The sequence below is a fragment of the Grampus griseus genome (assembly GCF_964374135.1).
Source record: "Grampus griseus genome assembly, chromosome: 20".
NCBI classification, from domain to species: Eukaryota; Metazoa; Chordata; class Mammalia; order Artiodactyla; family Delphinidae; genus Grampus; species Grampus griseus.
This window is the reverse complement of record NC_139014.1, coordinates 1,616,549-1,639,911: the sequence shown is the minus strand read 5'-3', so window position 1 is coordinate 1,639,911 and position 23,363 is coordinate 1,616,549.

Here is a 23,363-nt window from a genome sequence, read left to right as displayed (position 1 = left end):
ATCATAGGATATGGATATAATTCTCTGTGCTATACAGTAGGGCTTTGTTGTTTATCCATTCTATTTGTATAATAAAAGCCTAAATCTGCTCATCCCACCCTCCCACTCCATCCCTCCCCCAACCCCCTCCCCCTTGGCCACCACCAGTCTGTTCTCTATGTCCACGTGTCACGATTTTTATCATTACCTTTAAATGATTATTTAGCGGAATAAAGAATAAGTTGAGAGTAATTTCCTCTCTGCGTTTCAGATATTAGTTCATCCTTCTGCCCTGTCTTGCTGCTGATGAGAAGTCCAGTTGTTGTTGTTTTATAGATTTTCTTCCCCCTTTCACTTCCAAGAAGAGGTCTTTATCTTGAGGGTCCTGCAGCTTCCCTGCCGTGTGTCTAGAGGTGGGCACGCTTCTGTGTGTCCTGCTCAGGATGGTGCTTCTTCAACCTGAGGAGTCATGTCTTGTTTCCATTCTCAAAATTCTCATCCACTGTCCTTTGAGTAAGGTTCCTCTGCCCTCTTTCAGCAGCTCCTATTATATGTTTGTTATACCTTAGGGAGGAGTCCTGTCTTTTATCTGATCCCCCTTTTCCTGTCCTGGGCAGCCCTTCAGGTATTCCACTTGATGGAGGGAACCTAGGTCTGATTCACCAAGTCTCTGAGCCTCCTGTTGTTCTCCCCCAGGGCCTATGTAATTGTTATCTTCATTTAGTATTATTTCTGCATTTTATAACAGAAGGGAGTCCGTGTTAGCTCAGCTGTCCTGTTGCTGGAACTAGAAGTTCATCCGGGGTCTTCTTTTCCACTGCAGCACAGCTGTCTGACATATATATATATATATATACACACACACATATAGATAGATATGTATATATATAGTATATATGTATATATACAATATAACATATATAATATATATGTATATATACAATATAACATATATAAAATATATTATTATACACATATATTTATAAGTATACATTTCATATAAATTCTCAAATTATACTATTTCCCTCTCTGTTGTAGCTCATTTAAACAGGGATCTCTGGCTCAAGAAAATGCATCTCCAAACTTAGAACTGTGGTCACCTCAGCGAGCTGTGGATGCGATTTGGTGGCAGGGAGATTTATACGGAACGTCTTGTGAGGCTGACTGTGGCTCTGGCCCTGCTGTAAAATGCCTCTTTACTCTCCACCCCAGATGCACAGATGAGTTTATACCATTCACTTTCATCATTCCATCCACCCATCCATCCACCCACCAATCCACTCATCCATCCATCTATCCAACCATCCATCTGATAGCATCCACTTGGACCCACCAATGAGATATGAAGCCTATTTTAAGCTGAAAATATCTGAACAAACAGCAGTAGCAGCAAAAACCTTACCTGGTTTTTTTTTTCTTTCTGACTTAAACAAAGCCTCAAAAATACGGCTGCCATAAATCCCCTCTCTGGGAGGTTTACAGCCAGAAAGGAGATGGACCACTTGCACCTGCCTGAGAAATTACATAAACAAAGCCTTATCAAAACTTTCCATACCCTTTGCTTGTTTCTCCTATTTGTTTCTCGTTAGTTTCCCACCATTTGCTTTCGCTTGAAGTCCTAACCTCCCTTTTGATTAAGATGACATATAGACCCTTAACTAGCTGTTCAGGAGCCATTTCTTTGGGTACTCTCATGCTCATGAATAAACTTTGTCTTTTCTCTGTCAATCTGAGGATTAACCTCCCTTAATTAATCTGTTAATCTGTTCTTTTGTCAGTTAATTTGCAGGCCCCCAAGCAATGGACATAAATTGGTAGAGGGAAAAGGTTTTTCCTTCCTATCTTTTCCATCCATCCATCCATCCAATTTCATAGGCCAACTAGGCATTTGGTATGTTGCCATGAATAAAATTAGGTCCTGCTCTCAAGAGTTTATAGTTTAGTTGGGAAACATACTTTCAAACTAAGAATCAGAATACACTCTATTAAGAGGGGGGGGCAGAGCATCACAGCTAGAAGCCCACTGCCTGGTGCACAGCACCTCAGGGCAGATCCAGGTTCTACCCTTTCCTAGCTGAGTGACCTTAAACATTTGATAAAACTCTCCAAACTTGGTTCTCTCATCCATAAAATTGGGATCTGTGTAATACCTGCCTCATACAGGGGTATGAAAATTATGGGAAATGTTATGTAAAAAAAACCTCCGTTCAGTGCCTGGTACCTAGTGAATGCTCGATGACTATTTGCAATTTTTACATGCAAGGTTGTACTGACGCAAGGAAGAGCCTTCATAAAGTCTTTCTGACCCCAGAATGTGGCTCTCTGTGAGTTGGGCTTCTGTGGGGAAGGATTTCGTTCCCTTCAGGAACATGTGAAACACATCAAAATAATCTCAGAGCTCTGACCTTCAATAAAATGCAAAACAACGTGGTGAGCTGTTATCCATATAAAATGAGAAGGCATGGAATGAAGGAGACACCCATCTCGGTGAGGAGCTGGCATAAAACACCTTCTGGGATCCAGTTTCTAGAAGCCCAGAGGATGAGGACAGACCAGAGCCTATTTCAGCCAGCAGGGAGGCATGGCTACCTATTCTGGGAGGAGAGCAAGCTTCATTCCCAGTAGGGCGCAAACCTTTGACCCAAGCCGTTAGCTTCTAGTATGTATTGATATGCTATTAATTAGACGTTAGAGAGACTTAGGTTATGGGTTTCTACTTTCCTTACAGCATCCCTGGTGCTGGTCCTTCCCTGTATTAATCCTCTATACTCTCATTCTTTGGCTTTGAGGCAAGGAGAACTTGAAGCATTTATACTGCATATTACTCTCACCTCAATCAGTTTCAACAAAGGGGACTTCTCCAGGGCAGGAGTCACGTCTATAACCTCATCTTTGTACAGACCCCAAGGCAGTACCACACTTAGTTTGGGGTTTAGGGGGTTGAGGATGTCGGGTCACCTATTAAAATAAAAATCTCATGATTACACAGCAAATGTCCAGATACGTCACTATACGTTGAGACTCATACTGTGAATTGGTGGCCCTAATATTACCTCACTTTTACATCTCATATTACTTTCTATTATTTTTGTTGAAATAGGTGAAAAGTCAATGACTTCACAGCAGTTATGGGTGTCCAAATTTTTATGTCTTTAAAAAAAACAAAAATCCCGTGACTTCTCCGGTGGTCCAGTGGTTAAGACTCCGCGCTTCCAATGCAGGGGGCACTGGTTCGATCCTGGTCAGGGAACTAAGATCCCAAATGCTGTGCCGTGCAGTCAAAAAAACAAAAAAAATCCCTGATGGTGAATTTACTGAAACGTTAGTCATGCTGGATTCGGTCGGGCCCTAAATCCAATGAATGGAGTCCTAAGAAGAGGAGATGATACACAGAGACACACCGAGGGAACTTGAAGACAGAGGCAGAGACCGGAGCTATGCAGCGACAAGCCAGGGGATGCTGTGAGTTGCCAGGGCAATCAGAAACTGGAAGAGGCGAACAAGGACACTCCCCAGAGCCTGCAGAGGGACACTCCGCTCTGAAAACAAGGCCGCTGCCCTGCCTGCACCTTGATTCCAGACTTCTGGCCTCCAGAGCTATGAGAGAATGCATTTCTGTTATTTTAAGCCCCCTAGTTTGTAGTACTTTGTCACAGCAGCGCTGGGAAACCAATACATTTAGTTTGTATCATGGTTTGAATATTCTCCTGTAGGTGAACTTTAAGTTGTTTCCAAGTTTTCATGAAAACAAACAATGTTGCAACCAACACCCTGGTGCCTTCCTCTCTGGGCACATCTGCAAGTACCTCTCCAGGACAGAAACAAAAAAAGAATCCCTGGGTTAAAAAGTATGCATATTTTAAAGACCAGTCCACCATAACAAATTGCCTTTTTAAAAAAATTTTTTTGGCTGCAGTGGGTCTTCGTTGTGGAGCGTGGGCTTCTCATTGTGGTGGCTTCTCTTGTTGTGGAGCACGGGCTTCTCATTGTGGTGGCTTCTCTTGTTATGGAGCACGGGCTCTAGGCGCGCAGGCTTCCGTAGCTGGGGCGCACATGGGCTTAGCTGCTCCGCAGCATGTGGGCTCTTCCTGGACCAGGGATCAAACCTGTGTCCCGTGCATTGGCAGGTGGATTCTTAACCACTGCGCCACCAGGGAAGTCCCCAAACTGGCTTCTTAAAACTCTGCACTAATTCAGATTTCTACCGACCTGAAGGTCTGCGGGGCAATCATTTCCTTGCACGCTAGCCAGAGCTGATATTGACACTGTTACATTGTCTGTGCTGCATCTGCTCAGCGCTGAGACCGCCTGGGCTCCAGCACTGTTTTCTAGAGTCTAGGGCAGGAGGCCAAGTGTGCTGGGGCCTCAGTCTCTCTGAGCACCCCTGACCCCTGGGGGACAGGACAGTGGGGACGGTCACAGAGACTGAAGGACATGTGCCTCCCTGCCTCTCCTCTGGGGCATCCCAGCCTCGCTGGGGCTGTGGGTGTTTGTTGTTTGGTGTCACTGTCACCCGGGGTCCCAGCCTACAGCTTAACAGGAAGTGGAGGAGCCTTTATTATGACCTCAGTTACAACGTGTTTTGTGTTGTTTCAATATGTGGTTTATTTTCCCTAGAAGCAGCGATGTCCTTGGGATCACGTACAGGTCAGTCATCTTTGCATGGATGCAAAAGATACAGAAGGGTCCGGTTCCTGGAGGGCAGAGGAGTGAGACTCTGTTTCCAGCCTTCTTTTGGGTGTGATTCCCTTGAGGCTGCTGGTGCCTCCTCATCTTCCCCAGCAACAAACTCTATGTCTGGAGCCGTAAGTGTGACCCAGACGTCACACTTAACAGGTTTCAGGGTATCAGTTACCAGGTCGGGCCGTCCTGACCCCAGAAAGTGACTCAGGTCCCTCGAGTGCAGCCGGCACGCTCATAGTGGGAAGACCCACCCGGGAGAGGCTGGCTCCAGGGTTGCTGAAACAGGAGAGGCAGGTTCTGCGATGACTGCTTAAAATTCATGTTGCCATGGCAGCGTGGCATTAGGCCACGGGTGATCCGGCTGCACAGAGCTTTCATCTCGGGGAAGGCAGGGTTTCTTTTGCTCTCGAGCTGGTTCCGAAGGGACCCTGCCTTGGGGCCAAGCTTTGGCTTTGCTCTTGCGCCTGGGGGTTGTCCCAGAAGTGAAAAGCTGGGGACGAGAAGACAAAGAAAGAGGCCCTAAGAAGTCATCTAAGCCCTGAGACTGAGATTCTAGTCTGGGGGTGTTGGCCGGAAACCCTCAGGGCAAGAGATCTGGGTCTGAAGAGAGAGCAGTTGGGCGGGTCTGTAATGAGGGATGCGTCTGCGCTGCTTGACTTGTGAGGAAACGCCAGTGAGCTGGTGTGTGTGTGCGCTTAGCAGCAGAGCCAGGGAAGAGTTCTTTATCCACACACGTGGCCTGGCTCGGCAAGTCTCAACAACCTGAGTAATTTAAGGGTTCACTGAACACCCGTTACGAGGATTTACTGCATGGCTGTTGCTGGAAGGTGCAAGAACGGATCGCATGGCCTCAGCCCTCAAGGGCTTTCTGGGTAGTCAGAGCGCTAAAACCTGCATTAAAATGATACAAAGCAGAATGTGATGAATTGCCTGGAGAGCACAGAGCTGCAGAGAAGGGAGAATCACCCCACTGGTACCGTCAGGGTTTCCATAGATGAGCTTAGGTTGAAACTTAAATGATGGGAAGAGGAGAAGGAAAGGGTTCCAGTTCTAGAGGGACCCACAAGGACAATGCGGTGGCCAGAGGGTAGAGGGGGGAAGCATTCCAGAACAGTGAGGAGCTCGGTTTACTGAAGGGCCAGGAGGAGATGATATTGTAACTTAGTTGGACCCCAGAGCGGAGCTCAGGAGGATGGACTTAACTTGATAGGTGATGGGAGAGTCACAGGAAGCTTTTGAGCCTGACAGTGGCTGACAAGAGCCACACTTTGGAAGAATAAATCTGGGGACAGGGTTTGAGATGGATAGAACCACAGCAAGCTTGTGAAATCTCCATAGGGCTGGAGAGGTAAGGGGACTGCACAAGGGTGACAGCAATGGGACTAGAAAGGAAAGAGCAGCCCAGAGGTCAAACAGGCATGAAACATGTCATCAGGGGAAAGGAGAGGATGAAGGCAAAGGCGCTGACACTGGGGAACCCTGTGAGTTAGAGAACGGAGCTGCCTTTGATGGGACCAGGAAACCAAGAGGAGGAGGTGGTTTGGGGGAGATAAATTCATGACGTTGAGTCTGAAGACACCGAATGGGTTCCTGGGAGAGGAGACGGGAAGGGTGATGTAGCTTTTGTGGGCTTCCTCAGAGACATGATGGGAGCGTTGAAGGCCTGGTGTTCGAGGAGGATATTGAGGGACAGAGCAGAGGGCGAGAAGAGAAGAGATTCAAGCGCAGAATCTGGAGGAGAATGAAGTGAGAAAGGGCCAGAGGAATGCGGAGGGTGCCTGGCAGCATTGAGGACCCACTGGTGGTTAGAGACCATGAGTGCACGTTGATGGTGCCCAGGGAGGATGTGTGTTGTGTGGCCACTCGATGTCACAAGAGTTTTCATAGGCAAATGCCTCAGCCCCACCACTTACTTATGTGTCTAAATATGTGCTCGTTAGTCCTCTCTCCCTGTAGGCTGACTCTGCATATTTGACCTCATAAGCCACATTTTTGGTGACTTTCAACTCTTTCTTCTTTTTCCCAAGACAAAATTGAAATTCCCTGGTGTTATCACTCCTATGTAGATACAGAAAAAAATGCTTAGTCCTCAAACAACTTTTTCTTTCACCTTTCTCTTCACCCACGTGACCCACCATGTATGATGAGGGGTATACAGGTCATAATATTATTTTTTCCTTCCCTCATTGGTATTTATGATCATCTATGTTCTGTGTGTATCTCAGTGGTTCTTAAACTTGGCACTAAAGGCCTTTTCATTATTCCATCAACATCCTGGTGTCCATCAACAGGAGAATGAATAAACAAACTTTGGTATATTCATACAGTAGAATGCAATAAAAAAGCAATAAAAAGAAATGAACTATTGATATATACAACAGCATTTCTAAATCTTGATATGAATTTAGAGCTTAAAAAAATTTCTTACAAAGTAATTCCACACCTAGGAGTCTAGTTGGAGGAAATTATCTGAAATGCAGTGTTATTTCCTAAAGTAAAAACAAACAAACAAATAAAAATCCCCAAACAAACAAACAAAAAGTCCCTAGCACTTTAAGTACTTCTGTAATATTGCCATTAAAATTATTTTCATAGGGCTTCCCTGGTGGCGCAGTGGTTGAGAGTCCGCCTGCTGATGCAGGGGACACGGGTCCGTGCCCCGGTCCAGGAAAATCCCACATGCCGCAGAGCGGCTGGGCCCGTGAGCCATGGCCGCTGAGCCTGCGCGTCCGGAGCCTGTGCTCTGCAACGGGAGAGGCCACAGGGGTGAGAGGCCCGTGTACCGCAAAAAAAAAAAAAAATATATATATATATATTATTTTCATAGGTGACATTTAATGGTGTTAGAAAACGCTTGTGATAAATGAAAATAGAAGATAAAGCGGACTGTACAATACGCATTTAGCAATAGACAAATGCAGTGAAAAGGTAAATTGTGCGAGGTAGCTTTTCGGTTGGCTTATTTGAAGAGCATGCCTCATTTTTCCCTTTCTCTGCATTATTTCCCCCCCTAGAACAGTGGTGGCAAATTGTTAGTCATGGGTTGAATTTGGCCCACAATCATATTTGTTTGGCCTGGTGTTTTAAAAACAAAAAAGATTTCCAGTATTTAAAAATTGAGATATTTTACATATAAATTCTGATTTTCAGGTCCTCTTGAAGATCTGGCAACAATGTTCCCACATGGCAGCTCCTCATTGGAGCTGTGTAGTGGCTCCCACAGGAAGTGCGCCCTCCGATCATTTTTGTTCTCACTGGTGCCTCGTGTGCACCACCTTGCCTCCACAGGCGTCTGCTTGTGCCATCCCTGATTACATGCTGAATTTAAACCTTGGATTGTATCAGAGCATCTTTTCCTCAGCCACGCCACTTCAGCCCTTTGCCTTCAGCTATGGACTTTGTTACTGTAATCACTGCAGGCAGTTGTTGAGAAGGTGGCTGTCTGCAAGTCACAGGGTAAATGTTTCTCTGCACTCAATGCTAGAACATACCTCTGCTTCTTTCCAGCTATGTTTTCTTTTTTTTAATCCCATGGATGCCTTGAATCATGTGACCAATCATGGCTCTCTCAGCGCTGGCTTCTGGGAAGATCAGAGCCAAGTTGTCCGTAAAGTACAGCGTGTCAGAGCCATGCAACACGTGCTGTATGTATAGAGAAAAGAAGGGAAGGAGGTGCATTTGAGCATCAACAGCAACAACATAGCTGTTTTCCTAAAAGCAGACCCTGAGATGGAGATTCGTGTGCAGGTGCTTGACTACGGAAGTGCTTCCAGGAGAACCTGGTCAGGGAGGGGGAAGCAGGATAGGGATGGGGAGGAAGCCAAGTCAGAATGCAGTCTCAGTATAGTTAAGAGTAGCTGCAGTCTCCTCCCACAGGGAAGCTCAGGAGTGTAGATTATGCCTCACTGCATGTTCTACTCCCTCGCGTATAGTCTGCCCAGCCACCTCTCCCTCTCTGCACACTCGGGCAAAGCAGCTGCAGGATCCTGAAGGTAGCCCTTCAAAGAGAGTCACAGGTGCTGGTGGTGAGAAGCAAAGCCACGCTGGACCCAGGAGAGGAGCTCCAGAAAAGGTCGGAGGAATCTGTGGGCTCTCAGTGGAGCACCAGAGTCCACTCCCCAGTGATCATTTCTGAGAGGCAGGCTTATGTGTGATGATTACACTTTCTGTACATTTTAGTAATGTTCAGATTTCTACATGATTAGAATATATTATTTTAGAATTGGAATAAAGACTAAAATAAAATGTTGAACCATCTCTTGATACTATTTTCCTCTGGCTACTGGTCTTTCTTCTTTCCCTCTTTGATAAGCTCCCTTTAAAGAACATTTAAGATAAATTTAAGATAAACTTTATTTTTCATATTAAAAGCGTGACAAAAGTACTCCACAGTCATTGTAGAAAAGATAGAAAATCCAGATAAGTAAAAAGAAGAAAATAAGTGCCCCTGATCCTACCACACAGAATAACCACTAGGATCACCTTCAAATATATTCTTCAGTGTGTATGTCAAATATCAGTACAAATAAGACAGTGCTGTAAATATCTGGTTTTTAAGGTATTTAGACAAACTTTTACATTTGAGAATAGTTTTAGATTTACAGAAAAGTTGTGAAGTAGTACAGAGAGTTCCCACGTACCTTTCACCCAGTTTAATACCTACTTTTTTCACTTAATTTGTCATGAACACTTTCCCATGACAATAAATATTCATCTCAACATCATTTTAAATAATCAGATTGTATTCAATTGTAGAGAATATAGCATATTTATTGAACTAATCCCATTTTGTTGGCTATTTGGGATATTTCTAATTTTTCACCTTTACGGGCGTTTCTTACCAAAAAAATTCCTAGAAGTATTGCTTGTCAAGTGAGCGGAAAAATTCAAATGCTCTTCATGCCTGTTGGTCATTTGCCTTCCAGGAAAATACTCTCAGCAGAATATGTAAGCACCCATTTCACCTACTGTGGGTACTACAATTTTAAACGTACATTTTTTAAAAACACCACTTTAAGTTTGGTTCCCTAAACCCATCATGCCACTTCCTTCTTCTAGAAATGTTCTCACACTCTTTTATCATCCTGCCTGGTAAACACTCATCCACTTTCCCAAGACTCACTTCCAGCAGCACCTTCTCTAGGAAGATCTTAGGTACCCCTCTTCTCTCCCCTTCCAGCCCCCTACTTGGCCTTCTTCTCCTTTGTGCTCAGCTCTTGAGGTCACCTCAGGCAAGGTCAAGTTCTCAGCTTCCGTCTGCCAACATGTAACACATGTGCCGTAGGTCCCTAATGTGGTGGGAAGACAGAGTCTGGTCATGTGTTGAGTGCAGTGATCCAGGTAAGAAGATGGCGTGGATGGGATGGTGTGGGTGGGAAAGAGGGATTGATTCTGGAGATAATAGAGAGGTGAAAGCAAAGAGTTTGGTGACCGGGTTGTGGGGGGGTGGGGGTGAGTGAAAAGGGAGAATCTAGGTGTCATTAATCAGTGTTCTCTAGAGAAACAGAACCAAAAGGAGATACACAGATAGGTGTGTAGGTAGGTAGATAGACAGATATCGAGAGAGAGATTTTTAGGAATTGGCTCACATGATAGTGGAGACTTGGTGAGTCTAACATCTGATGGGGGAGGGAGGCCGGGGAGAGCTGCAGTTTGAGTCCAAAAGCTGTCTTCTGGCAGATTTCCTTCTTGCCCGGGGGAGGTCAGCCTGTTCTTCTGAGGTCTTTGATTGGATGAGGCTTACCCACCTTATAGAGGGCAATCTGCTGTACTCAAAATCCACTCGTTGACATGTTCATCTAATCCCCAAACACCTCCACAGAAACATCTAGAATAATGCTTGACCAGATACCCAGGTACCGTGACCCTAAACATCACACAGGGGCAGGTCCCGCTTCCTGACTCGGTCTTTGATCGGCCGCATGATGTTCTCAGGCTGGCGCCTTTTGCTTAGCCTTGTCTTCTGATCAGATCATCAGTACCTCAACGCCCTGATTGCCCACAGCACCAAGCGCCATGTCAAGCATCCAGTAGGTGCTCAGTGATCCCCCCGCCCCCGTGGTTCATAAACTGGTTCCAAATTCAACTCGCCCTTTGTTGAGTAGCCATTCCAGGCCAGCACTCTGCTGGGCTCATTGACCTACGTGGGCTTCTGCTGTGCCAACGTCACTACCTTGTAAGGTAAGTGTAGTGAGTCAGTGAATGTAGTTGATACAGAGCTTTGGAGAAAAGTCTAGAAGGCTTAAAGAATACTCCAGGGGTAGGGGTGATGGATCTCTGACCTTCATCTTCTAGGGCAGGGATGTTCGGACTGTTCTGACTGCCATCCACGATACAAAATACATCTTACGTGGTGGAGCAGAGGAGGCTGTGCTCCGTGTACATTCCCTTGGTCTCCCCTAGCGACATCACAGACTGTTTCTCTCCACTCTGTCCCATCCCTCTGCCTGAAGGGGCTCTCTGGCCACGGGGGCGTATTTGGTCTATGTATGGAGCCTCCTAGAAGCGACAGGGAGCTAATATCCAGGCGAGACCCTGACCGACGGAGGACAAGAGCTCCAGTGGCCCATGGTGGCAGCCCAGTAATTAACTTGCAGTTCATTGGCTTTCTTCCTTCTTCTCTCACTTACCCCGCCTAGCACAGAACTTTCTGGAATCAACCCCCCCCAGATAAGCGACTTGCCCCCAGATCCTTGTCTCAAGGTTTTTCTGGTGGTGATTCTGTATGTTGACCCAGGGCACTCAGATCTGAAATAGAGTTTCAAGGAACAATCCTTAGCCTAATACATCCAATGCATTCTGATCTCTCCTTTTCTCTTCTCTTCAGTTCTGCTGGACACAATCCACTACATTGATTAGATGACTCACGCATGGGTCTCAGCCTGCAGATGGAAACATCACCATCCCAGAGGGCGGGTGTATTCAAAGGAACTGGGTCTTGATCAGAAGGGCGGTTTGATAGCTGACCTCTTCCTTGGGGGGTACAGCGGGCAGCTGAGGTCAGCCAGGGCGGGGGTGTTCTAACAGCCCGGGGACGCCTCCGTTTCATCAGATTTCAAACCAACACTTCTTGTCAAGGGGCTACTTCACTGGCCTCTGCTGACCATCCTGGCACGAAGCCAGATAGAAACAATGCCCCTGTTTTCTCTGCAGTCCTCCGGGTCACCTCGAAGAGGACCAAGGCTCCGAGTGAGGGTGGGGAAGCAATTAGTGAGGAGGAGATGTGACCTTTCAAAGGTCATCAGCTGGGGTATGATTAGCAGACGCTCGGAGGTTTATTCCAAGGGCCTTTCCTGACTGGAAAAACAACAATAAAAGAAAAAAATGCCCCAATCCCACAAATGGGGTGGAAGTTGAACACTTTAATTCATAAGGAAAAGGACTTGAATAATTGATGCTGCTGCCATGCCAAAGATAATTCCAGCTCGCTCTCTATCTCACAAAGACACTTAGCATTGATTGAGATCAAAGCCCCTAGAACCCCTGCTGCTGGGCTGAACGGCAGAGCTCGCCGCCGCCTTTCTCCGCTCTGATAATGTCGTCTTTATGTACTTAATAAACTGCACACTTCAGTCAAACGACATCATTACAGAAGACTTAGGGAGCTAATAATTTAAAAGCAGAGAATTGCCTCTGTTCCTCACTTTGAACCAAACAACATTCTGTTGAATAAGGAGCACATCAAAGTCTTGTCACTATTACCAGTGTGGATTGAGCAGAAGGCCGTACAGAGTGGGTACTTCAGTCATCGAGGGGGAGAGAGAGAGAGAGAGAGACAGAGACAGAGACAGAGACAGAGACAGAGACAGAGACAGAGACTGAGAGAGAAACCGAGACAGAGAGAGACAGAGAGAGACAGATAGAGAGAGACAAACACACAGAGAGAGAATAAAGATGTTGGCTGATCTACCCAAAGGCAGTGCCAGGTGTTTTATTATTATTTTTCCTACCATGCAAGCATCAGGTGGTCTGCGTATTCAATGAGCATCTTTGTTGCACGGATGTACTTGACCGAGGTCACGGTGCCCGCTTTGCACCTTGGCCCCATTCTGGACTCCGTCTCAGCTGCCTCAGCCTGCCCACCCCCTCACGCTCCTGGACCCCCAGGTTCTGTCTGCTGCCTTCCTCGGCCTCTCTCCGTGAAGGGCAGTGAAGCTCCCTGCCGCCTTCTCATAGCGCTGGCTTGTTTGTTACTGCATGGCTTGTCTGTTCCTACTTCGCCCCGAGGCTCACTGGCTCGCTGGGTGAGGGCAGCCCGTGCACGTGTGTTGGGTGAGATGCGTCCATTCAGAGCAGGGTGTCCTGGGATGGAGACCCCCATTCTACCAGCGCACACGCTCGTGCTGCCTAGCTGTGTGGTCACGCGCCTTAAAGAGTGACAACCACACAAGGCACCTAAGACCTCCCACCTGACGCCCCCCACTGCTATTGGATGGGTGTTTCAAGATGGATTCTCTGGAAGGGGTTCCCAGGGAAATGATCTACTGATCGACGAAGGCTCTTAGGAGAAAAGCCTTTAAGGAAGTGAAGGAAGCGGCTAGAGCCACGATGTGGTTCAGCTGAAGTCCGGTCTTAACCTGATCCCGTGCGGAGCTTGGGAGCAGGAATGGAAACACGGGTTGTCCCACCTTGAGGCCGGGGAGCTGGCCTTGGCACCCCGTGTCAGTCAGCCGCTGGCTGCGGCCCGCCCTGGGGGCGGGGCTAACCTGCCAGGCGCTTCTCACGTGGGTGGCTCCCACAGGCCAAGGGCGACGCTCCAAATGACGGTGCAGCCGTGAGCCCTTTGCAGTCAACGCGCCCAACAGGCGGGAGACAGGTGCACCGGGCTGGCAACGGAGTTCTGGGCAGGGACCGTGGAGGGTAAATCAAAATAGTTCTCAGAAGATGTTAGAAAATGTACCTATCGTTTAACCCAGCCGTTTTGTTTTCTCGGCCCTTGTTTATCTATTTTACATATAGTAGTGTGTGTCTGCTGATCCCAGACTCCTAATCGATCCCTCCTCCCCTCTCTTTCCCCTTTGGTAACCTGAAGTTTGTTTTCTTTTTTAAAAAATTTATTTATTTATTTATTTTTGGCTGCGTTGGGTCTTCGTTGCTGCGCGTGGGCTTTCTCTAGTTGCGGCGAGCGGGGGCTACTCTTCGTTGCGGAGCACAGGCTCTCGGCATGCGGGCTTCAGTAGTTGTGGCGCGGGGGCTCAGTAGTTGTGGCTCACGGACTTAGCTGCTCCGCGGCACCTGGGATCTTCCTGGACCAGATATCGAACCCGTGTCCCCTGCATTGGCAAGCGGATTCTCAACCACTGCACCACCAGGGAAGCCCCATAAGTTTGTTTTCTATGTGGATCTATTTCTGTTTTATAAATAAGTTAATTTGTAACATTTTTTTTAGATTCCATGTATAAGTGATATCATATGATATTTGTCTTTCTCTGTCTGACTTACTTCACTTAGTATGATCATCTCTAGGTCCATTCATGTTGCTGCAAAGGCATTATTTCATTCTTCTTTATGGCTGAGTAATATTCCATTGTATTTATATACTATATCTTCTTTATTCCTCTGTTGATGGACATTTAGGTTGCTTCCATGTCTTGGCTATTGTGAATAATGCTGCTGTGAACACTGGGATGCATGTATCTTCTTGAATTAGAGTTTTCTATGGATATATGCCCAGGAGTGGGATTGCTGGATCATATGGTAGCTCTATTTTTAGTTTTTTAAGGAACCTCTAACCCAGCAGTTTTGTTTTTAGGTTTTCATCCTGAGAAAAATAGAGATGTGTAAGAAGTTGTGTGACTGCCATCGTCACCATCATCACCATCTTCATCATCCTTGAACGAACACGTTTTTGTCGCGCACTTTACATCTTTACATCTACCATCTTATTTAATTCTTCCAATGACTCTGTGAGGTAGTGCCAGTGTTTTATAAATCAACACACTAAGGCTTAGAGAGATAATGACCCTTGTCTTAGAACCCACAGCTGAGCGTGGCCTGCCCATGGGACGTGCGTGGCAGTTATTTACGGTAATAAAGATTTGGAGATTCAGACAGTCCCCGACTTACAGTGGTTTGACTTATGATTTCTCAACTTTAAGGTGGTGAGAATTTGGATCTTTTCCTGGGCTGGCGACGTGAGGTCCGATCCTCCCTTTTGAACCTGCGCAGAGGCAGCCCCTGCGGCGCCCAGGCAGCCGGGGGATCACGAGGGTAAACAGCCAACACACCGACAACCACACTGGATCCAGACAACCATTCTGGTTTTTGCTTTCAGTCCAGGATTCAATAAATGACACGAGATATCCAACACTTTATTATAAACTGGCTTTGTGTTAGATGAGTTTGCCCGACTGCAGGCTACCGTTAAGTGCTCCAAGCACTTTTAGGGTGGGCCGGGCTAAGCTGTGATGTTTGGTAGGTGAGGTGATTTAAATGCATTTTTGACTTAAGATGTTTTCAATTTACAGTGGGCTTATTGGGATGTAAAGCCATCATAGCTCAAGGAAGATGTGTCATGTATTTCTCCAACGCTGGGTGCACTAAGGTAAGTGACTGCACCCCATGCAATGGCACAGCATGAAGTCAATAAGATGCCATCATGACACAGGCATGGGTCCATACGGCATCGCTAAGTGGAAAAGTTAGGCCGCAAAGCTGCGTCCTCCTGGGGTGCGTGTGTGCGCGCACGTGTGTGTGCAGACAATGTCTTTTAAGCATTAAGGGATATTTTTGCGTCTCCAGTTCCTTTTACCCTTTGCTGAACCTCCTCGCAGACACTATCTCGGAATTAAAGTTCAGCTCTTTGGTGCTTATTGCCTCGGGGAAGGGATGTAAAACAGGAAGCAGTGGAAAAGGAGAGGCTCAGGGTTTGGGGCTTGAAAAACAGAAGGGTCTTGAGGGCTGCAACAACAGAAGGCATGATGGATAAACTTTCCCCCATCTCCACCCCAGAAAATGTCCTCTGGGGTTAAGATTGGAGTGGGGGAGGGACAGAGGGATGTTGGGGAGGGGGTAGAGGGAGAGAGGCTGAGAGTTTAGAGGCTGGAGGGTTCCTGAGAAAAAGTCTTGGGACTTCCGCAGTGGTCCAGTGGTTAAGACTCCGTGCTTCCCCTGCCGTGGGCACGGGTTCGATCCCTGGTGGGGGAACTAAGATCCCGCCCTGAGGCACGGCCAAAAACAAAAAAAGAAAAAGCCCTGAGCCTTGCTTGTCACTTAGGCGGAGGCTGCCGGGGGCTGCAGAGGTGGAGTATCCTTCAAAGGCTCTGAGAACCAAGGGCATCGGAGGCAATTCCTCTGAGGCCTTTGACCCCAGAGAGAGGGTGCTTTGCGGAGAGGATCTTGTGATGGGACCTCAGACCGCCTCTATGGCATGTCCCGGCTTGCCACCAGCTCTAGGGGACCTGCGGGGCCTGCAGATGGGAGTGAGGGGCAGTGGGCAGCAAAGCACATAGATGGATGCCCAGACCCATGGACCAGATCCCCCGGCCCCCAGTTCTTCCTCATCTCCCTCCTTCTCTCCTCCACCCACCCTGAGAATTTGGATACGACGCCAGGGAAAAGAAGGGGATTGAACTGATGAGGTGAATTCCTGCCTGCAGGGGGATGGGCTCATAACAGAATTCAAGCTGAACTAGAGGAAATCAACATCTATTTCTTGCCCACCTGAAGCTGGGGACCAGGGTGTATGGACAGGAAAGGAGTAAGAGGACACACCACAAAATTACAATTTGGGGGTTAGCGCTGAGCGATTTCTGTCTCCTTCTGGGTGCTTTCCTGTGGTTTTCATGTGTTTGGCAACAGAACATCCTTAATTTTGAAATTAGAAAAAAACTTATTTCAGATCCTTCTCCAACAACAACAGTAAGAGTCCACATTTACTCAGGAAGTTCAATATGCCGGGCATGGGGCTGGCTACTTTACGTCATCCCACGCGTTCCTCACAACTGCCACGATCACATTTTATAGATGAGCAACCTGAGGCTCAGAGAGGTTAAGCAACTCACCTGAAGCGGCAGAAATGTGTTAATCGTCCAGATCTGGCTCCACGGAAGCAGATCTGGTTCTCTGCTCTTTCCATCGTGCCCTGTTGTCTATCAGACAACTTTTTTCCCTGCTGAACGCAAAATTAGCCAAAGCATCTGGGATGGGGTTAGAGGTTCCAAGAGAGCACAGGTGCTGAGCAGAGCTGGCCTTGCCAATAAACAAGATGAGTCCGCACAAAGGGCCGACCAGCATGGGGCCTGAGGACACAGCTGTCTGTACAGTGTGAAAGGAAAGCTTGCCATGATGAATTATACTGATGCAACAATGAAAGAATCGTTTTTGAAAGAATTGAACTGTTTTTAAAAGACAAAGGCACACGAATCACATCAACATTGATCTATTCAGTGTAATTTTTGAACCAGGCAGTCTTTTTCTTTTTTAAGGTACATTCTCATTGAAGTTTGACATAAATAGAGAGGCTCACACGGCGAACCAGGGGACAGCTCGATGGGTTTTCACAGGCATTTCAAGAACCCCAGGAGCCTCCCTGGTTCCCCCTTCCAGTTTCCTTCCCCTCGATAAAGATAATACCCACCCTGACTTCTAACACCTTAGGTTAGTTTTGCCTGATTTAAACTTTGTGTGGGTGGAACTTTCTGAACATCCTATAAATAGATCATACAGTATGTTTATGAGATTTGCCCATGACGTTTCTCTAAAGTTTGTTCAAGCTCATTGACATACAGGATCCACCGAGTAACTACATTTATCGACTGGGAGTCTACGCGGTAGATCTTACCCATCCTCCTGCCGACGGGCATTTGATTGTTTCTAATTCTTTTCGTGTTGTTTGGTGAATGTGTTTCTTTGGGGCATATACCTAGGAGTGGAATTGTTGGGTCATAGGGTCTATGTGTGTTCCGCTTTGGTAGATTCCACCAAACAGTTTTCCCAAGTGATTGTACCAGGTTACATTCCATCTCACAGTGTGTAAGAGTTTCTCGTTCTCTGCTTCTTTGCCAACACTTGGTATTTTCTATTTCGATGGGCACGTAGTGGTATGTCATTGCCTTATTGAAGCTGAGTACCTGAATGCCTCTTCATGTGTTTATTGGCCATTTGGATATCTTTTGTGTGTGTGTGTGTGAAGTCCTGTTCAAGTCTTTTGTAGAGAGTAGTGCTATTTTAAAGAATAACTACTACAGTCCTTTGTGGTATAATTCTGGTTCTGTCGATTAAGTTGGACACTGCGGTCTGTGTGGTATGATTTTTTATGTTTCCTTACTTAAAATATATGTACCAACGAGTCTTTTCACTAATGCCTGAAATGTCTACATCAAACTTTCTTTTGAGGTAAGACCTGCACATGTTAGGCAGAGAGAAAGGTATGATAGGTTCTTTTAAACTGTATGGAACAGGGGTGTGCTCAGGCTGTGTTAATGGGGTTTATGATAAGGGGACCCGGGGAATCTAGAGAGATAGCAGCTGCATAGCCATGCCCCGCAAAGAACGGGAACACCTTATACCATAACAGGAGTTATGGGATTTTGATAGCCAGGTTTTTCAATAGGGCATTTCAAGAGTTAGGGTATTTCCATGGCAACGCCAGTCATCCAGCAGAGTGACCTGGTCCTCCTATTGCCCTTTGAGCAGAAGGCATCTGTTAGCTCCTGGCCAGTAGGTCCCTGCTGCTATTGACATAGTGGCATCAGATTTCTTTCTTCCCATTTCCTGGATGTTGCCATGTGAAGTTTCTAAGTCTCAAACCATCTATGACATCTCCTGTCTTCTTCTCTCTGGGTGTCTTTCAGTGGCTTCCCCCACCCTGTAATCACACCTCTCTCTCCTTTTCTCTACAAACCTCATTTTTCAGTGAGAGAATCTGATTGGACGGCCACTGTAGGTCACTCCTGGTGAGTAGAGCTCTTCCACCAAAGCACCGCAAGGGCCACTGGCCAGCCGAGACCACTGCTCACGTCAGTCGGCTGTGCCAGCATTGGTTGGTTCAAAACACAGCAACACACGCATAAGCACCACTTCCGACCACTCTGCTTGGAAGGCGATGGTGGCGGAAGCTCCGATACACACAGACGCCTCTCCCATAGGCCAAGACATCACGAGGCATGGACGCTGCTCCCGTTAGTCAGATCAGCGGGGCCCACAGGGAGAAAGACATGGCAGAAAGAATTCTTGTGAGGCCCTTGAGGCTGGGAGACTGTTCATATATGTTTGTTATTTCTAATAACAATCACAGGAGGGAAGCAGACAGTGTGTTATTTCCATTTTAAAAAGGAGGGGGTTAAATTCCAGTACATTTCAGTGGCTCCTGTAATTTGCATCTTATAAACAGTAGATCTGGGATTTGAACCCACCTCTGTCGTATTGTCATCATTCATTCTATGGCATCCTTGCAATGGCTCGGGGCACCTCTCTGGGAACTGGACACATCAGTGAACAAAGCTGACCTACTGGTTTTCAAAGAACTGAGCCCTGCAGAGGAGGCCAGGTCTAGACAGGGGGCTGTATTAGTCAGCATTGTAAGTGACAGAAGCCAACTCGAACCAGCTTAAGGGAAAGTGGGTCTTGATTCGAAGGATACCGAGCGGGTAACAGGGCAGCTCTGAGGACCTCAGAGTCACAGACTCTCACTGCTTCTTCCTGGGGGGACATCTCCTTCCTCTCAAGCAGAGAGCACGGCTGCTGGTAGCTCTGGGGTCCCATTTATCACCATGGTATGGGGTGTATGATTAGACCATCCTAGCAAACGTGTCCATCCCAGCAACCAGGGAACTGGCATTTTTTTGTGAGAAGTTGCAGGTAGGGAACAATGCTGAGAAGACAAAAGCTAGTTCCCCAGGTGCCTCGGAGGGGCCCCCCTGAGGAGCCGGGAGTAATAAGAAGATGGGATTCACAAGGGATTTGACTCCAAGATGAACGTGGTCTATATTCAGGCAATATTCATTGAGTTCCTTAAAATATCAGGCCCTGGGTGTGCTGCTCCGAACAAAGGGGTAAATCAGATATCGTTCTTATCCTTGACAAACTCAGTCCGGCCGGAAGATAATGATATTTGTCTCACATTAAGTGATAACAGACAAAAAAACTGCTGTGACCACATGGTCAGGACAGATGGGCCCCTCTCAGACCCAAGGGAGAAACCGTGATTGGAGGAAGCCAAGTGTAATCCCCGGTTCTATGGATTGGCTTAGGGGGTGGTCATGTGACCAGATCTGGCCAATGAGACGCTAGGAGAATTTCGTGCGGAGCGCTCGCGCGTCTTTGTGACTTGAGAATGGCTGTGTGTGGAGACGGCATTGGGAGAGGTCGCAGCTAGATTGGGATCAAACCAAGGATGGAAAGTCAAATGCTGGGTTTCACAACATGGAAAGAGAGGAGCTGATTCCTAGAGGGCCTCGTAGAAATGCTGGGCCAATCCCAGAAGCACCTCGCCCTGGATCTTTTCTCGGGCACTGTGATCAGATCCCTTTGGCCACTGTCAGGCACTGTACACTTGGGAGCAGGACAGATCACGGACAGCTTCTTGGGGAGGAAATTTTTGAGGTGAACCCCACAGTATAGACAGATATGTTAGAGAAGTGTGGGGTGGGGGAGGGGAAAGAAGGAGCACCCCAGAAGAGCAAAAGGCAGAATGCACGGCATTTCTATGACTTAGCCTTTGATATCACATGGCGTCACTCCTACATCCTCTACTGGTCAGGCAGCCCTCAGGCCCACCCTGGTTCAAGGGCAGGGGGATGCCAAGGTTCTAGAAGAGCATGTGGGGAGAGAAGACATTATTGGCTTCTTTGACATTATTGGCTTGAAGGCTTCAAGATTGGCCGGTCACCCCCTTGGTCCATGGTGATCCGGCGTGAACACACCACGCTTGTCAGTTTGGAAAGGGGACGATGTGTCTGGCTGAAACTAACATAACATCGTAAATCAACTGTACTCCAATATAAAATAAAAATTAAATTAAAATAATAAAATTTAAAAATAAATAGCCGGCAGAAGGTGTTACGAGGGAGAGGCTCGAAGCACTAAGTCCCAGTCAAATAAGCCTTCCGTGCCTGGAGGCTGGGACTCAGTCAGATGCACGCTTTTTCATTAGAGAAATGAGAAAATCTAACGAGATACCTGCTCACATCCCTCTGAGGCTATTCCACGACGATTCAAATGGTTTTCAAAATGGATGATAATTTAGAGTGTTATCTGGCCCGATTTTCTCACGTCTGCGGCGAGAACAACCAAACTTTCGGAACCCAAAGACCTGACACCCACTCCGCTCCCTCAAGACTCCGTCACTTGCTGATGGCTGGTGGGCGGGGAGAGAAGAAAGGCTGTGACAGAACCGCTGCTGGTTATAGGCAGCAGGGCTGGTTAAAGACCAGTGGTAGCTGCTGTAGTGATGGTGCGGTGAGGGGCGGGGGGAACCCACCCAGGCAGCAAAAGTGGAAGAAAAGAGCTGGGAGCTGCAGAAAAGCTGCTTTGGGGTTGTTTCCCCCAGCAGTTGAAACACAGAGCATCTCTGCCTAGACTGGGAAAGGAAACAGGCCCAGCTGCCTTGCGGGACGCGATTTCTGAGCGGTGGCCCCGGGAGCATGTGAAATGCCACTCCGGGCAGGCTTGCGGGGATGCCAGGCTGCTCTACCCAATAGCTGTTGCCCTGACTCCCCTCCTTCAGAAAGGAAACGGCAGGCTTGTTACTGCTTTGCTCAGGACCGGGGATTATGGAGCTTAAACTCTCTCCTTCAAGCCACGTTCAAGTTTTTGACTTAAAAGGGAAATGTTTCATTTTAGGCCAAATGCATCCCCCTCTTTCCCCCTTCCTGGACCAAGAACAAAGCAATTCAAATCAGAAAACAGAGGGAACTCCGTGTGCACTGTCCACAGGGACCCGGCTCCCAACTGGATCTGACGGAATTTGATTGAAGTACAACTGAACCCCTCCGCGTTTGTTCAAATGTCATTTCAATAGAAACGTTTCAAATCTCTGCCAAGGAACTGCCCAGGGGGTGGCGGGCAGCTTGGGCCGGAGACCGCAGGGGCGGGATGCAGGCGAGGCTGACTCAACCCAGCTCAAAAGGGTGGGTGGGGGGGAGGAGTGGGAAACGGGGAGGAGGGGAAGGAAGGAAGGGGGTAGAGGTGGGCTTTCTGGGCAGGTCTTACACTGCAGAGGCAAGATATAAATGAGACACAAGATGCCTGGATTCTGGCAATGTATTTTCCTTTTTTTTTTTTTTTTTTGATACAGACAGATTCAAAGTCTGGAAGGATTCACGATCAGAAGAGGGATGAGGCTTCAAGACTTGGCTGGTCACCCCCTTGGTCCACGGTGATCCTGCGTGAACGCACACGCTTGTCAGTTGGGAAAGGGGACGATGTGTCTGGCTGGCCTGGGCTTGTCAAGGCAACTGAATAGGATTTGGTTTGAGGTGGGGGCGAGGAGGTGGCTCTTGGTTTCTCACCCGCGTTTTTGGTAAAGGCGGCCGAGGTCAGGGGCTTGATGGACAAAACAATCTTTAAAAAGTAGACCTAGGGGCTTCCCTGGTGGCGCACTGGTTAAGAATCCACCTGCCAATGCAGGGGACACGGGTTCTAGCCCTGGTCCGGGAAGATCCCACATACCACGGAGTAACTAAGCCCGTGCGCCACAACTACTGAGCCCACATGCCACAACTACTGAGCCCGTGCGCCACAGCTACTGAGCCCACATGCCACAACTACTGAAGTCCACACGCCTAGAGCCTGTGCTCCGCAACAAGGGAAGCCACCGCAATGAGAAGCCCGCGCACCGCAGCGAAGAGCAGCCCCTGCTCCTCGCAACTAGAGAAAGCCCGCACACAGCAACAAAGACCCAGTGCAGCCAAAAATAAATGAATAAAATAAATAAATTTAAAAATAAATAAATAAAATAAAATAAAAAATAGACCTAAGTTGGAAGACTCATGCTTTCTCGATTTCAAAACATAGAGTAAGCTACAGTAATCAAAAATGTATACAAAGCTATAGGAATCAGGACTGCTTGGTCCTGGCATGAGGATAGACCTGTGGATCAATGGAATAGAATTGAGAGTCTAGAAATAAATCCATATACTTATGATCAGTTGATTTTAGACAAATGTGTCAAGACAATTTGGTGGGGAACGAATAGTCTTTTCAACCAATGGTGCTGGGACAATGGGACATCCACAAGCAAAACAATGAAGTCGGACCCCTCCCTCATACCATATACGCATATGACCTCAGCATGGGCAAAGACCTCAATGTAAGAGCAAAAACTCTTAGAAGAAAACATAGGTGTAAGTCTTCATGACCTTGGATTGGGCAACAGCTTCTTAGATATAACACCAAAGGCAAAGAAATCCCCCCAAAATTGATCAATTGAACTTCATCAAAAATTAATTGCTTCAAAGGACACAATCAAGAAAGTGAGAAGACAACCCACTGAATGGGAGAAAATATTTGCAAATCATACATCTAATAAGGGCTTCACATCCAGAGCTCTTGTAACTCAGAAACAAAAAGACCACTAACCAATTTTAAAAATGGACAAAGGATTTGGACATTTCTCCAGAGAAGATGTGCAAGCCAATAAGCATATGATTGACACTCAACAACAGTAGCCTTTAGAGAAATGCAAGTAAAAGGCACAATGAGGTAGCCCTTCACACTCACTAGGACGGCTGCAATAAAAAAGACAGACAGTAACAGATGTT